This window comes from Spea bombifrons, chromosome 3, assembly GCF_027358695.1.
Source record: "Spea bombifrons isolate aSpeBom1 chromosome 3, aSpeBom1.2.pri, whole genome shotgun sequence".
NCBI classification, from domain to species: domain Eukaryota; kingdom Metazoa; phylum Chordata; class Amphibia; order Anura; family Pelobatidae; genus Spea; species Spea bombifrons.
Window position 1 is genome coordinate 95277234 of NC_071089.1, and position 13730 is coordinate 95290963.

A 13730-nucleotide genomic window follows, 5' to 3' on the forward strand; every position below is an offset into this window, starting at 1 on the left:
ACACAGGGCATGTTTATGGTAAACCTTAACAAGTATAATCATCTTGGGCATGCCCCTTAACTATTCTATTTAAGCATAGAATATTACATTTCTTCTTTATTATTATTTTAAGTAAATACCACTTATACCTGAAAGACTTTCAATAGCCGTATATTTTCCATGTCTAACAGGGTTACAAGTCGAGCTGAGACAAAATTAGCTGTTGGCAAATGCTTTCCTTGTCTCCATTAGCAACCCCAAAAGAGGTTGAAAGATACGAATATGCATTTTGGCATCTATCACAGTTGCTATCTAAGATGAGGAAATATTTCACCCAAAGCATAATCCACTATATTTTCAAGTTTAGAATATTTCTTTCTAAAGAGCTGTGTGTTACTTCCAAATATGGAAAACTGTTTGAAGTATTCTAAAAATAATATATATATATATATATATATATATATATATATGTACCGTATTGATCGATTATAAGACAAGGTCTTTTTCAGAGCAAATGTGTGCAGACAACCTCAACTGCTGCCGGCGCTTCTGCTGGGGCTTCCATGACGGAGCGCAGGCATCACATGACTTTCTGGTGCTCCACCGTAGAAGCCCCGGCGGAGGTGCCGGCAGCAGCAGCGGAGGTTGTCTGTGCGCATCCCGCAGCCGGTGAACATTTGCAGGATGCGCACAGCCATAGGGAAACATTTAGAGAGTATTAAGGAGAGAGTGAAAGAGAGTAAGAGTGAATGTGGGCAACGGGCAATAAATGATGGATTACATACACTACTTTTTAAAAGTTTGGGGTCACTTAGCTGTTTTCATGGAAACCAAGGAAATTTGCAGCTGAGGATCATAATTGCAAAAGGGTTTTCTAATGATCAGTTAGCCTCTTTAACTTAAACTTGGATTAGAGAACACAATCTGCCATTGGAACACAGGAGTGATGGTTACTGACAAAGGGCCTCTGTCTGCCTATGATGATATTCCATTACAAATCAGCTACAAAAGTAGTTTGTATAACACAAGTTTAACATTTAGAAAGTCTACACTGTATTTCTAATCCATTTCCTGATGCCCACGGGGGCCCGCATGGGCCTTGACTGGGATCCCGAGTAGGGCTAGGCTTTGGCACCAGTTTTGGTAGGTTGGGGGTGGGGTTTAGGGGGTGGTTATTTAAGGGGTTGTGACACGTGGCTTAGGGGCATTTTGAAGTCACCTTACCCTGTGTTGTTTGTACCACCATCCCTCCCTGTTTGTTGTGTTATAGCATCGTAATAGCACTGTATAATCTGCTAGTGCTCTATTATTAAAAAGAGTAATGATGATATCAATAATAATTTTATAAGAATATTCAGTTTTTCAAAATGTTAGCACTAACAGGCACAATACATGAAAAGGCAGTCATCTGATTTAATAAACAGGTGTTTATGTCATAGAAACATGTTTATTACATTCCTTACGATCATTATAGCTTGATTTGGCATCTATAAAAAATATATTGTTTTGATTGCATATCATGTTAACCTGCTGGCTCGGTTGCAGATCTTGGAATGAAAGGATTAAAATTCATACCTCGCGTAGGCTCTCAGCTTGCATGTTAAAGCATCAAGTATTTATGATCTTTGAATGTTTTAAAAAATTTAATACAAATACTAGTGTCTTCTTTCACTATTAGGTAGGATCAAGAAAACAACGCAGATTATTGGATTAAAACTAATGATCATCATTGATTTACTTAATGGTATCTACAGAACTATGTAGACAAGAGTATAATTGCTTTCTAACTCAAATAGAATGCTATATAGATTTCTGAGTCTATCACGGTTAAGCGGATAGTACTATAGACTTTCATCTTATTAGAATTTAAACTAAGAGAATGCTTAAACCATTGCTGCTGTGTAAATAGCTGAATAATTTTTTCACACGTATTTTCTATTTTGTAGATCTACTATTGCATGTGGCATATGCTGAATTCTTGGCAAACGCTTCTGGTTCCAAAATAAGATGAGCAATAGCTTTCCAAAATAAGTTCCATAACACTTTTTCGTATATAAGTCCTCTGAGGACTGACTATAAAATAGCTTAACTCTTTGATTGTTATGTGTCCTTTTGAATCCAGAAATACTAAACATAATTACAAATGTCGCTCTTGGTAACAGGAGAGTGATTTACTGACATGGCCAGCAACCTACCTCAGAGCTCTCCTTCTTCTAGGGAGCGGCTTTGCATAAGGGGGAGCTAACCCAAGACCGCAATTTAGTGAGAGGGAACTGGAGTGAGCATGGCCAATTATAACTCTCATGGCCGGTTTTCTACCTTCAACTCCCTTCTCTGTCCCTCCATACCCACACAACAAGCCTCTCTCACTGCCCAGGATCTTGCTACCCACTTCAGAGACAAGATCAAGACTATTAGACAAGACCTCTATTCTTTACAACCCCCTCCTACACCACCCACCACCACTCTCTCCACTCATCCCATACAAACTGCCTTTTCCCCTGCAACCGAAGAAGAGAGCCACTCTTCTTTCTTCTTCTCACCCAACAACCTGTCCTCTTGACCCCATCCCATCACACCTCACAAAGTCTCTATGTCCATTCCTTGATCCATCACTTACCCACCTATTTATTCTTTCTCTATCATCTGGAACTGTACCAACAGCCTTCAAGCATGCGCTAATCACACCCATTCTAAAAAATCCTTCTCCAGATCCCATCTGTCTGACTAACTACCACCCTATCTCTCTGCTTCCTTTTACCTCTTAGGTGCTTTAATGGATTGTGTACAATCGCCTTACTAACTTCCTCTCCTCTAATTCCTTGACCCTCTGCAGTCTGGTTTCAAACCCCTTCACTCTACTGAAACAGCTCTAACAAAAGTCTCCAATGACTTGCTCTCTGCCAAAGCAAAAGGTCACTACTCTATTCTAATTCTACTGGATCTCTCTGCTGCTTTCGATACTGTTGATCACCACCTTCTTCTTGACTCACTTTCTTCTATAGGCATTCGAGATACACCTCTCTCTCCTGTCTAACCGTTCCTTCTCTGTCAGCTTCTCTGGCAAGACATCATCACCTCTTCCACTTTCGGTTGATGTCCCCCAAGGTTCAGTCCTTGGCCCTCTGTTATATTTCATCTCTTGGCAAACTAATCATCTCATTTGGCCTTCAGTATCATCTATATGCAGATGATACCCAAATCTACCTGTCTTCTCCTGATCTCTCTCCATCTCTCATGTCCCGTATTACCAATTGCTTGTCTGCTATTTCTTCATTGATGTCACAACGCTACCTGAGACTTAATATTTTTAAAACTGAACTCATTATCTTCCCTCCTTCCATCTCCACTCCACTACCTGAATTCTCTATCACCATTAACAACACGACTATCTCTCCTACTAACCAGGCCCGATGCCTTGGGGTCATCCTTGACTCAAACCTCTCCTTCATCCCTCAAATTCAGTCCCTTGCCAGATCCTGCCACTTGCACCTAAAAAACATCTCTCGTATCCGCCCATTCCTCACCCAAGAATCCACAAAAACTCTGGTTCATTCACTTATCATTTCCCGTCTTGACTACGGCAACACTCTTCTGGTTGGCGTTCCCCTGTCTCGACTCTCTCCTCTACAGTCTGTCCTAAATGCAGCTGCTAGGCTTATCTTTCTTGCACGCCGCTCCTCTTCTGCTTCCCCACTCTGTGAAATCCTCCACTGGCTCCCAATTACCTTTTAGAATTAAATTTAAAATCCTGGTACTAACATATAACATAACATATACATAACATATAAAACTGTTCCTCCATACATTTCTGCCCTCATAAGCAAATCCTCTTCTACTCGATCCTTACGTTCTTCCCATGGGCTAAGGCTCTCCTCCTCACGTATCACCTCTTCCTTTTCCCGTCTACACGATTTCACTTGTGCTGCCCCATATCTCTGGAATCTACTTCCACCGAACCTTCAGCATTCACCCTCCCAACATTCAAGAAACATCTCAAAACCCACTTCTTCAGAGAAGCTGCACCATCTTAGCTGCTAGAACTTCATTGTCATTGATACAACCACCACACTACCTCTCACCCTTTCTCTGTGTCTTATGTTTGTCACCCCATTCCCTCAAGATTGTAAGCTTGCGAGCCGGGCTCTCCTCACCTAATGTATCGGTTATCTTAATCTGTCAATTGTCGTCTTGTCATACCCCTTGAATATATGTATTGTATTAAGCGCTGTATAGATTGTTGGCACTATATAAATAAAAGATAATAATAATAATAAAAGATGGAAATCATTAATACCTTAGGGAAACCTTGAATCACCAGATTTGCATGTTGTATGAGTGACATGCATATTATATACACATGGTGTATGGAGGTAGACTGCTTTGGTAACAGTCATTATATTTCTTGTGTGTTCGTATGTTTTATATGAGCCTAGTAATGCTCCTAAATATCATTTTGCATTTACCATATATGGGGTATTTAGTTAAAAAATATAATACACAGTGTAAGATTTTTTTTAAACAAGGTCATGTGAGGTGGTTCAGAGGTATTTGATATCATATTCCGGTGAATTAGTGGTGAATGTAGGCCTACAGGAAGCAGGCAGTAGATATCAGTGTGATTAATGTCAGCAATATGGACAGATGTATGTGGAGCTTTGCGTAAAGCCCACACTTGTCTCCTGTGGCACTCTGGAAAAAAAAGGGTCTAGTAAATTCCTGATAGCTTTGGGATCTCTGCTGATCATTCAGAAAGAACTGTAAAAGGAAACTAAATGTTTGTACTTTTTTAACTTGCAGATCACTTTTCCCAGTAGTTTTATTTTGCTTGTTTTGTACTGTTTTTTGGGAGAGAACAATGTACACTCCTATCTATCTCTTATATAGGAATTGTAATCTGTAATCTAAAAAAAAACATATAAACACAAAATTGAACCCTAAATATGGGAACCACACACACTGCACCTGTTCTAGGCTGTGTAATATGCACTAGCTAATGTATATAATTTCAGTTTAACCATCCGTATGACATTTATGAAGCTAAAAACAATGATAGTTGTCTTCAGTAAAACTATGTTCCCAGAAAAGGACTTTTTTTCACAACCAGAATCCAGGGCTGTTTACACTACTCATACTTTTGGTGACATTGCTGAGTGTTACTGTGTATAAATACCAGTGATCTTTTTCTTGTAGAAGAGTAAGACATTGCACAGAGCATTACTACAGAAATAAATTTAACGAATTGCATGCTGAAGGTGTCTGAAAAGCTGCAATCATTGATATACTGTGTGTGTATATATATATATATATATATATATATATATATATATATACACATTTTGAGCATTTTGCTTAGTTTTCATCTGATTTATGGGGGTCTGGCCTTGTTTTCGGGGGTTCATAAGACTCTTCAAATTTACCAAAATTCTATACATTTGCAATTGGTACGACTCTGAATACACACACATATACATATACTGTTTATATAGTCAAACCTTTGGGATCACTCATGGAAAACAAAGAGTTTCTGGCTATGCTAATATAATTGCAAGAGGGTTTTCTAATGATCGATTAAATAATAAACGAATTTAAATAAATTAACTTGGGATATCTTACACAGCGTTCCAACCTTTGGAACACAGAAGTAATGGTTAGTGAAAAAGGGCCTCTATACAAATATTCTATTAAAAATCAGCTGTTCCCAGCTACGTTAGTCACTTAAAACATTGACGGTAGTGTACATACTAATATATATATACTTATATAGTCTAAAGAAATTTTAAGAAGAGTGTCAGTAAAAATAGAAAGGCTTGGAGTGTAACTTGGATAATAAATATGACTGGGTTGTCAAGAAGGCAAGGTATTATGTGCATTCGAAGTATGTCTGCATCACATCAATAGTTAGTTCCAGTGAAGTGAATGCATGATATTCATGGAATACAGTGCACTACCATCCAGGCTCAGAGGAGAGGCAACCACACACGTCACCAAGGTCTTTAATTCAAAACATCTTAAATTACAGCTGTAATGTGTTCGTCATGGAAATTGTTGCAAGCTGCAAATGCAAAATGTGCCGGTTAATATTCAGGTTTTACTTTTAGGGTTATGTCTATCACATTGCTAAATAACATATTGGAAATAATGATTAATAATATTAATCACAATTGAATATTCGATATAATGTTTATTTTATTACAAATAGTCTCAGGAAACAACTAAAAATCATCACTTCAAATGCATTTAACAATGTCAATTTTTTTTTTATTTATAACTTTTTTCCGGGAATCCTAAGTTGTCATATGACACAAAAGCTTACACTGATAGGTTGTTACCACGCAATTTGAAAATGTTTCTTAAAAAGTTCTCTGATAGTTTATGGGATTAATCCTTAAGATAAAAAGATAAAATAACATTTGCAAAGCCTTTCATAACGGGTTTACGTTTACTTTTCGTGGCAACTAAATCATAATTGCATATGTTTTATAAATTATCTATCGTATTGTCGCGATTACAGGTTGCACTTTTTTCCCCCTAATTGAAATCTTTAACATAGGAGTGCACCCATCTCCTTTCACACGGCTCTCTTGTATCTTCTTGTTCTGTCTCCTTTCTTCGGTCTTCTTTCTTCCCATGTCTGTGTTCTGCTTGACCCCGTGTGTTCAGTCTTAACTCCCGGTGCACTTATGCAAAATGGTGGAGCTTCTGGGCACACCGCTCCCCCTCTGGCTGTTCCTCTGACTGCGCTCGTTTGTGAGTACCCTAAGAAGCCCCAATATTTTGCTTATCCCTCCAGGAACATCAACCCTGTTGCAAATAGACATACCTTTCCATCAAGACCATCTGCAACATCACTAATAAAAACATTAAAGAGAATGGGTCCAAGTACAGATCCCTGAGGTATCCCACTGGCAACAAGACCGTGCTCTGAAAATACGCCATTGACTACAACCCTCTGTTTTCTGTCACTCAGCCACTCCCTAATCCATTCAACAACATTGGGATCTAAACTCAGACATGCTATATAGATCAGAGTCTGTGCTGCCACAATATGGAGACCAGCTCTACTATATAAGCAAACTGTCTAGGTTCTTTACCATGTTAATAAGCAAATGCAAACTACAAGGGGCAACAGAAACAATTTGCCTATTTCACTAGAAATCTTGGTGTCTGACCTAGTACATTATATTGCAGAAAACCTTACCTAGATAGGAGATGTCTTTTAATATGGCATTTTTAGATGAGAAAATCCAGTATAGGTACAGTATGTATTGCATTTAGCAGTACGTATGTAAACTTCACTTACAGAATTAGTTAATACAATGGTGCACAGGGACAAATACTGTGCAACCTTCCATATAATTAGGTATCTAACTAGCTATAAAAATTCTAAATAGACTAGAGTGGCAACAATTTCATTTTACTCCCATAATGAAGTTTTATTACGATCAACATCCAAGCAGAAAAACTTAATCCATGTTTTTACATTGCAAGCGACCTCATTACAAAATGAATAAAACACTACAATATGTCTTAATCAGTTTAAACATAAATTGTTACCGATAACTCTCATTAGACTGAGAAACATTTTTAGTTTGTAAAGAGTGAAGATACAAGATATACAATCGGAAAATAAATAACGATTAAGTACTTCATGGGATCATCATGGGAAAAAAAGCAAGCTTTAAAAGGTAAACCTAATAATAATTTGCTGGGATGTGGCACTGAGGGTTAGATAATGTTGATTAGGGCATGTTTGGTCTAGTATGACAACAATAATTGGTTCTAAAAGGGTGAATGTATGTTTTTATGCATGGTAATTAAGTGAATATCTGTATTTGGAAGGTGTCTGATACCACATGGAAGGTACTGACTATGGATGTGTCAGGCTGGTGGTTAATTGTTTTTGGTTGTCAAAATAAATGATTGATAACATTTCTGCAAAAGGAAAAAAATGACATTTATATGTTTCGGTGTAAAAAAAAGAAAATCTGCAAATCCTTGTGAAACAATCAGACCATTTTTTGCCTTCACGTGTTCATTAAATACTGTCCCTGAGAGCCTCACTAAACAAGATTGCATAATAAAGTACACTGTTCATACTTAAATAAGCATTCTTCCAAAAGGAATAAAAATAACTTACATGAGGTAGTACCTGCAGCTGTCCTCATCTTCGTCGATCGATTCTTGCTACTGATTGGCTGCTTGTAGGAATGCACTGCCACTGAATTCAATTGCCATCCAGAGCATTCACTGGGACAGCACTGGAGCTGATTGGTGAAAAGTATATCACATGCAAGGTGATGTGTTCAGCCGAACACATCTCCTGTACTAAAAGTAGGAGAGTGGTGGACAAAGAGGCCAGGGAGGCAGGAACAGAGCGTGGTCAAGTAACTCAAAGTGAGAGGAGGACGGAAGGGTGAAAGGGGCGAAAGTGTGAATGTTTTTTGTAAGCATGCATGCACGAATGTACGTATGTATGTTTGTGTCTGAGCATGGATGTGTAAGTATGTGTGAGCATAGGTGTGCATGTATAGAGTGTGTAAGCATGTACGTGTAAGTGTGTGTGACTTTGGATGTGTATATGTAAGTGTGTACATGTGTATTGGTGTGAGTGTGTAAGCATATGTAAGTTACTGGGGGAGAGGAAAGGGAAAGACGGTAAAAGATGACAAATATAATAATGAATAAGAGTAGAGGAATAGATAAAGGAAAGGAAATAAAGGAAATAGATAATGAAAGGGATGAACTATGGGGACAAAGATGGATTGAGATAAGGAAAAGGACAGATAATCAGATATGAGGAGAAAAGGGAGAGATAGGAATTAGAAGGGATAATGAGAAGGGGAGAGATAACGAAAAGTGGGGAAGAGAGGGAGAAAAGGGAGAGATAAAGTGAAATCAGAGTAGAGATAAAGAGAAATGGAAGAGATGAGAGAAAAAAGGAGATATAATGAGAAAGGGGGGTCTAATGAAAGGGGAGAGATAAAAAAGAAAAGGGAGAGGTAGGGAGAAAGAGGAGACAGAAAGAGAAAATGGAAAGAGAAAGAGGATGAGAGATAAAGAGAAAGGTGGGGTATTAAAGAGAACCAAGAGAGATGCAAATGGAAGAAATAAGCAGAAAGGGAAGAGATAGAAATGAAAAAGATAAAGAGGAGGAGAGATAATGAGAATGGGTATCAAAGAGTAATGGGAGAGATAAGTAGAAAATGGAGAGATAAAGGGAAAGAAAAAGAGTGTTAAAGAACAAAGGAAGAGCTGAGATAAAAAAAGAAATGGAATAGATAACGAGAAAGGAGAGGATCAAGAGGATACCTGAGACTCTAAGAGGAGACAACTGTGGGTGCAATCTGGGTGCCGGGTAAATCCTGTGGATGCAATCAGGGCAAAGCCTGTGGGTGCTGGGTGCTGAAGAAAAGTCCTTATGTACGTGTTATAGAGTTAAAATTGGATGTTTAAATCAGATAGCGGTAGTTGCATATTTCACAGAGCTTGGATGAAATGAAGAAATCTGAATTTTGTTAATTTAGAAATGTTTCGCAAATACTTGTGTGTGTATATGTGCAGCGTGCGCAGCAACCACTGTCAAAACAGGCTCCACTGCTATTAAATCTGCTGTGGGCTCTAGCCCCGGATCTTTTGGAGACCTAGCAACCCCTGAATGTCAGAGCAGTTGAATAATAATTAAAACCACACTAGGATAGAATCCTACAGAAACCCTCCACTCAACTGGAACAAAATAGTAATTTAAATGGTACATACAGCTATAAAAAAACTGCATTTGATGGATGGAATGTCCCTTTCACCTAACACTGTGTTTAAACTAACCATTATCCTATCTTTGGGGAATTAAAATGTGTAGGAAACTATGCTTGTGCTTCAGTTGCTGAAGGTGTTGAAACAAGAAATATCTTAAGGCTGTGATTTCAGTTCTGCTATCCTAATAATATTGTACGAAAATATAGGAATGTATAGTTGATAACAACATTACAAATTGCTTCCATCACACTCCAACTTCAAGCATAAGGTATGGTGTTTTTCTTTGATCTTTTGTTGCCTGGGTTTTCTTCTGTGTTATTGCCTGCAGGGACTCTTGTTAAAAAAGGCTAGGACTAGGGAATCTCTGCTTACAGTAATGGATAGAAAACCAGATGCCTTCTGGCTGAGACAACATGTTTGTGTCCAACAGATGGGACGCAAATTACAGGTCCAAAAAACCTCTTACATAGGTCTGACACCTGATGCAACTGCATGGGCTCATATCAACAACACAAGCTGGCCACATTTTTGGACTGAGATCCAAGCATGCAGCGTGATGTGGTATTGGTCTTACAGACCCATATACAATTGTGATTATTCCAAAATTTGTAAAGTGTATGGTAATAAACAATGATGATAAAATGAGATTTAATGAAAAATGATAGCGAACTGGAAAAGTATGTTCTTGGTAGTACTCTTGTTCAGTAGGAATATCTTCTCCTTGATGACTTTCATGAGGGAAGCAGCAAGTGGTTACATCATGACTACAGCGGTATGTAAAGCCTATGTTCTACAGCAGTGAATGTTCAAGGAAATGTACTTGCAGTATAGTGTGTCCAGGCAAACTGTGAAGATATTCTGAATTGTTGTTATGGAGAGGTGGGTAAACCTGGCATGGCAAGAACCAAACTGGAATTGGGCCAGACCTTGTCTTATTTTTCGTCCTGTCAAGTTGCGTGGCCATCGTATACAGACTTACATGACATGAAGTTTGATCTGATTCCACTCCACTTTGTACTCTTCCCTGTTTTAGACATTAGGCACCATTTCAGCTTGTCCAACTATACTGTTTAGCTTAAAAAAAAATAGATTTTTATTTTTTAAAAAATCTGTAGATAATCAGTGTGAGCAACCCCCCCCCCAATTATTGCATTACATAAGTTTGCTCCATCCAAGTAATGGATCTCCAAAACAAAGTATTTGTCAAATTTCACATATCCCAGTTACTTCTGATCTGACTTCATGTTTTAATACAATACTTCATTGAAAATGTTTGTGGTCCAATCGTTGGTGTATGAGTCATTTCTATATTATGGTGATTTGTAAAGAAATGTTCAAGTTTTAGTTTGCGTCATAAATAAAAAACTCTAAAGTGCCTTTTTATTTGTCGTGCAATGGAATTCTGTACTTTTCTGTATTAGCAGTCAGTCATGTGAAAGGAAATTATGCTTTCTGTCAATACAACCTTTTTCAGAGATAATGCCAACATGTACAGCAATTTACTTTAGAGTTTTGATTCTCTGATTTACAGGTACAAGGCCACCTGACTGTCAAAAGGAAAGAATCATAACTCAATCACATATGAGGCCAAAGTACACAATGCTCTTTGATACGTGTACCATGCGATGCATTAGTCATCTGCAAAAAGTGTGCAGAGATGGCTGACTTTACAGTCTAACATTGAAATGCGGCAAGCTGGTTTTAATGAGCAAATATGATTTCACCGGGCAAAGTATTATATGTCTCTTCAAAACTGCAAATTTTTATTCTTTATTTATATATTTATTTGTGTGTGTTTATGCATGTATACATTTGGGTGGGTATACAACTGTATATAATATATACATTTTTTAAAAAAATTATAATAGTATGTTTGTTCTCACAATTGTTTCTCATGGAATTCTGGATGCAAGAGTTGAAGTTATCCAAAAAAATTATAAGTACAAATTTATCATTTTACCTGTACCTAGAACTTTCCATGACATCAAAACTAAAAGCACATTCTAAAAAGATACCTAAAACACAAAGCAGTGCTTCAGAAACCTTTCAAAGCATTTAAAATTTATGTTGCGGAGATTCAACTTCTTCTATGCAACCACAAGTGAGATGATATCTTCCAATTCTGTATGGGTTTTCTACCAACTGAAATGTGAACGATGGTGTGGTGGAGCCTCAAATGTTCTCTGTAGACTCTTGGTCTAAAAGATATTTATTCTACAGGAGAGTCAAACACGGTTAACTTTGTTTGTATAAACATCTAGTGGTTATTTATTAAAAGCAGGTTTTATGTTAGGCTATTGAAGGTATGTTTTTGGCAGTTGATGGACCTGTGAAGAAATGCGTCTGCATTAACATTAACCGCTGGTGTGTCACTGTTTATGATGTGTGGTCAACCTAGCACTCTCCTTTCTGTTGCTGGCTTTCACTGTAGTTTTGTGTACCATCATGATAAAAAAACCCTACTGGATATTACCATTTTTTTATTAAGAAACATCCAATTAATATATTATGTCTCATTTACAAACTCAAGTTTCAAGTAGGGCGCACCAATACACGAACATCCAGAGATCAACACACACACACACAAACATCCATACAATTATAATAACATGCTCAGGAACACAACTGGGCACACAAACATACCCAGCCACTCAAACTAACACAACCAGACACTCACACTAACACAACTGGACACACTAACAAACCATGACACACACAAATATTTACACTAACATACCCACACACATAAACACTAACATACACTATCACACTCATACACTACCATACTCAGACACACACAACTCACTTGCCCTTTGAAGCCTGTTCTTGAAATTTAGAACATACCAAACTTGGAAAATTTAAAACTAAAGGCCCTTGCATACCCTCACACACAACTCGCATTTTTAATAATTCTGCAAGCTGTTTTTGCAAGTGTTTGAATGTGAGTCTAGTCTAGTTAACCCCTTCTTGGCAAATAGACTCTTTTGGGAATTCCATCATTTAAGTACTTGTGTAATCCATCCTAATTCTAGCATGGATTCCTTACTTAAAGTCCTGTATTGTATCATTAGCTAATACTAGGGCTATATGAATATGTGGCTGCTATGTTACTATAAATAAAAAAAAAACAATAAAAATGGAGTTCACTACAGAGACATTTTCTAACATCCAGAAATGATGGTACTTGTACGTTGTTGTCCGTTTCCTTCAATAAATCTGTCTGATGGAACCCTTGAGTGCCTGGAGCCTTTTTCTATAAGGAAACTGTATTAACACAAGTCGAAGTAGCATGCAATTATCTAGTTAAACTTTGATGAAATCTTAAAACTTTATAAACTAATTGTGTTATTATTGTAATAACCAACCCATCTCATCACAAATTCCTAATCATTAAAAATTATCATTATTATCATTATTAACTATGTTTGTATTGTTACACTATAATATAATGACATAAAAGAATGTAATAAGAAAATATTAACTACACCTGATATTGAACACTTACATAAAAAACAGTGCTGAAAATAGTCCACAAATGTGCAAGATGTATTCCTTTTTTCTAGGTGGCAATACGAGATGTAAAATTATACATTTTCCTTTTCTGCTGATCTTTTTCATGCCTGTGTGGAAGTGGGTTAGAATTATAAAAAAATCACACCCATTTTTGCTTACTGTAATAAGGGCAGTTTCTGCTGAGAAAGCAAATTACATTGGATCCAAAGCGAGTTTACGTAGGTAGGTAGGTGATAAATGACTAGATATTCAACTTTACAGGAAGTTGGTACGAGTGATACAGGGGTGTTGTTTGAGTGGGATGTGGTGTCTAATGTACTCTCCGAAGCGGGATCTTGGAAGGCGTAGAATTAGCGGATAAATTCTAATTAAACAGATGTGTTGACATAGGTAGTATGAAAGAGGAGAAATTATTAAGAAGATGTGAAGGTATATGATCAAAGATGCAGATGTGATGACTAATGAGGACGTTAAAAAGAGAG

General features: G+C 37.4%; 1 long non-coding RNA gene across 1 annotated transcript; it reads right to left on the minus strand.

Annotated features, from left to right (window-relative positions):
* Nucleotides 1–3876: 3876 nt before the first annotated feature.
* On the minus strand, nucleotides 3877–4122 carry LOC128482979 (uncharacterized). Its single transcript, XR_008351033.1, has 2 exons — nucleotides 4024–4122; nucleotides 3877–3985 (listed from the first exon to the last, which is right to left on the minus strand). It is a non-coding gene; the product is annotated as an uncharacterized LOC128482979 (long non-coding RNA).
* Nucleotides 4123–13730: the final 9608 nt, after the last annotated feature.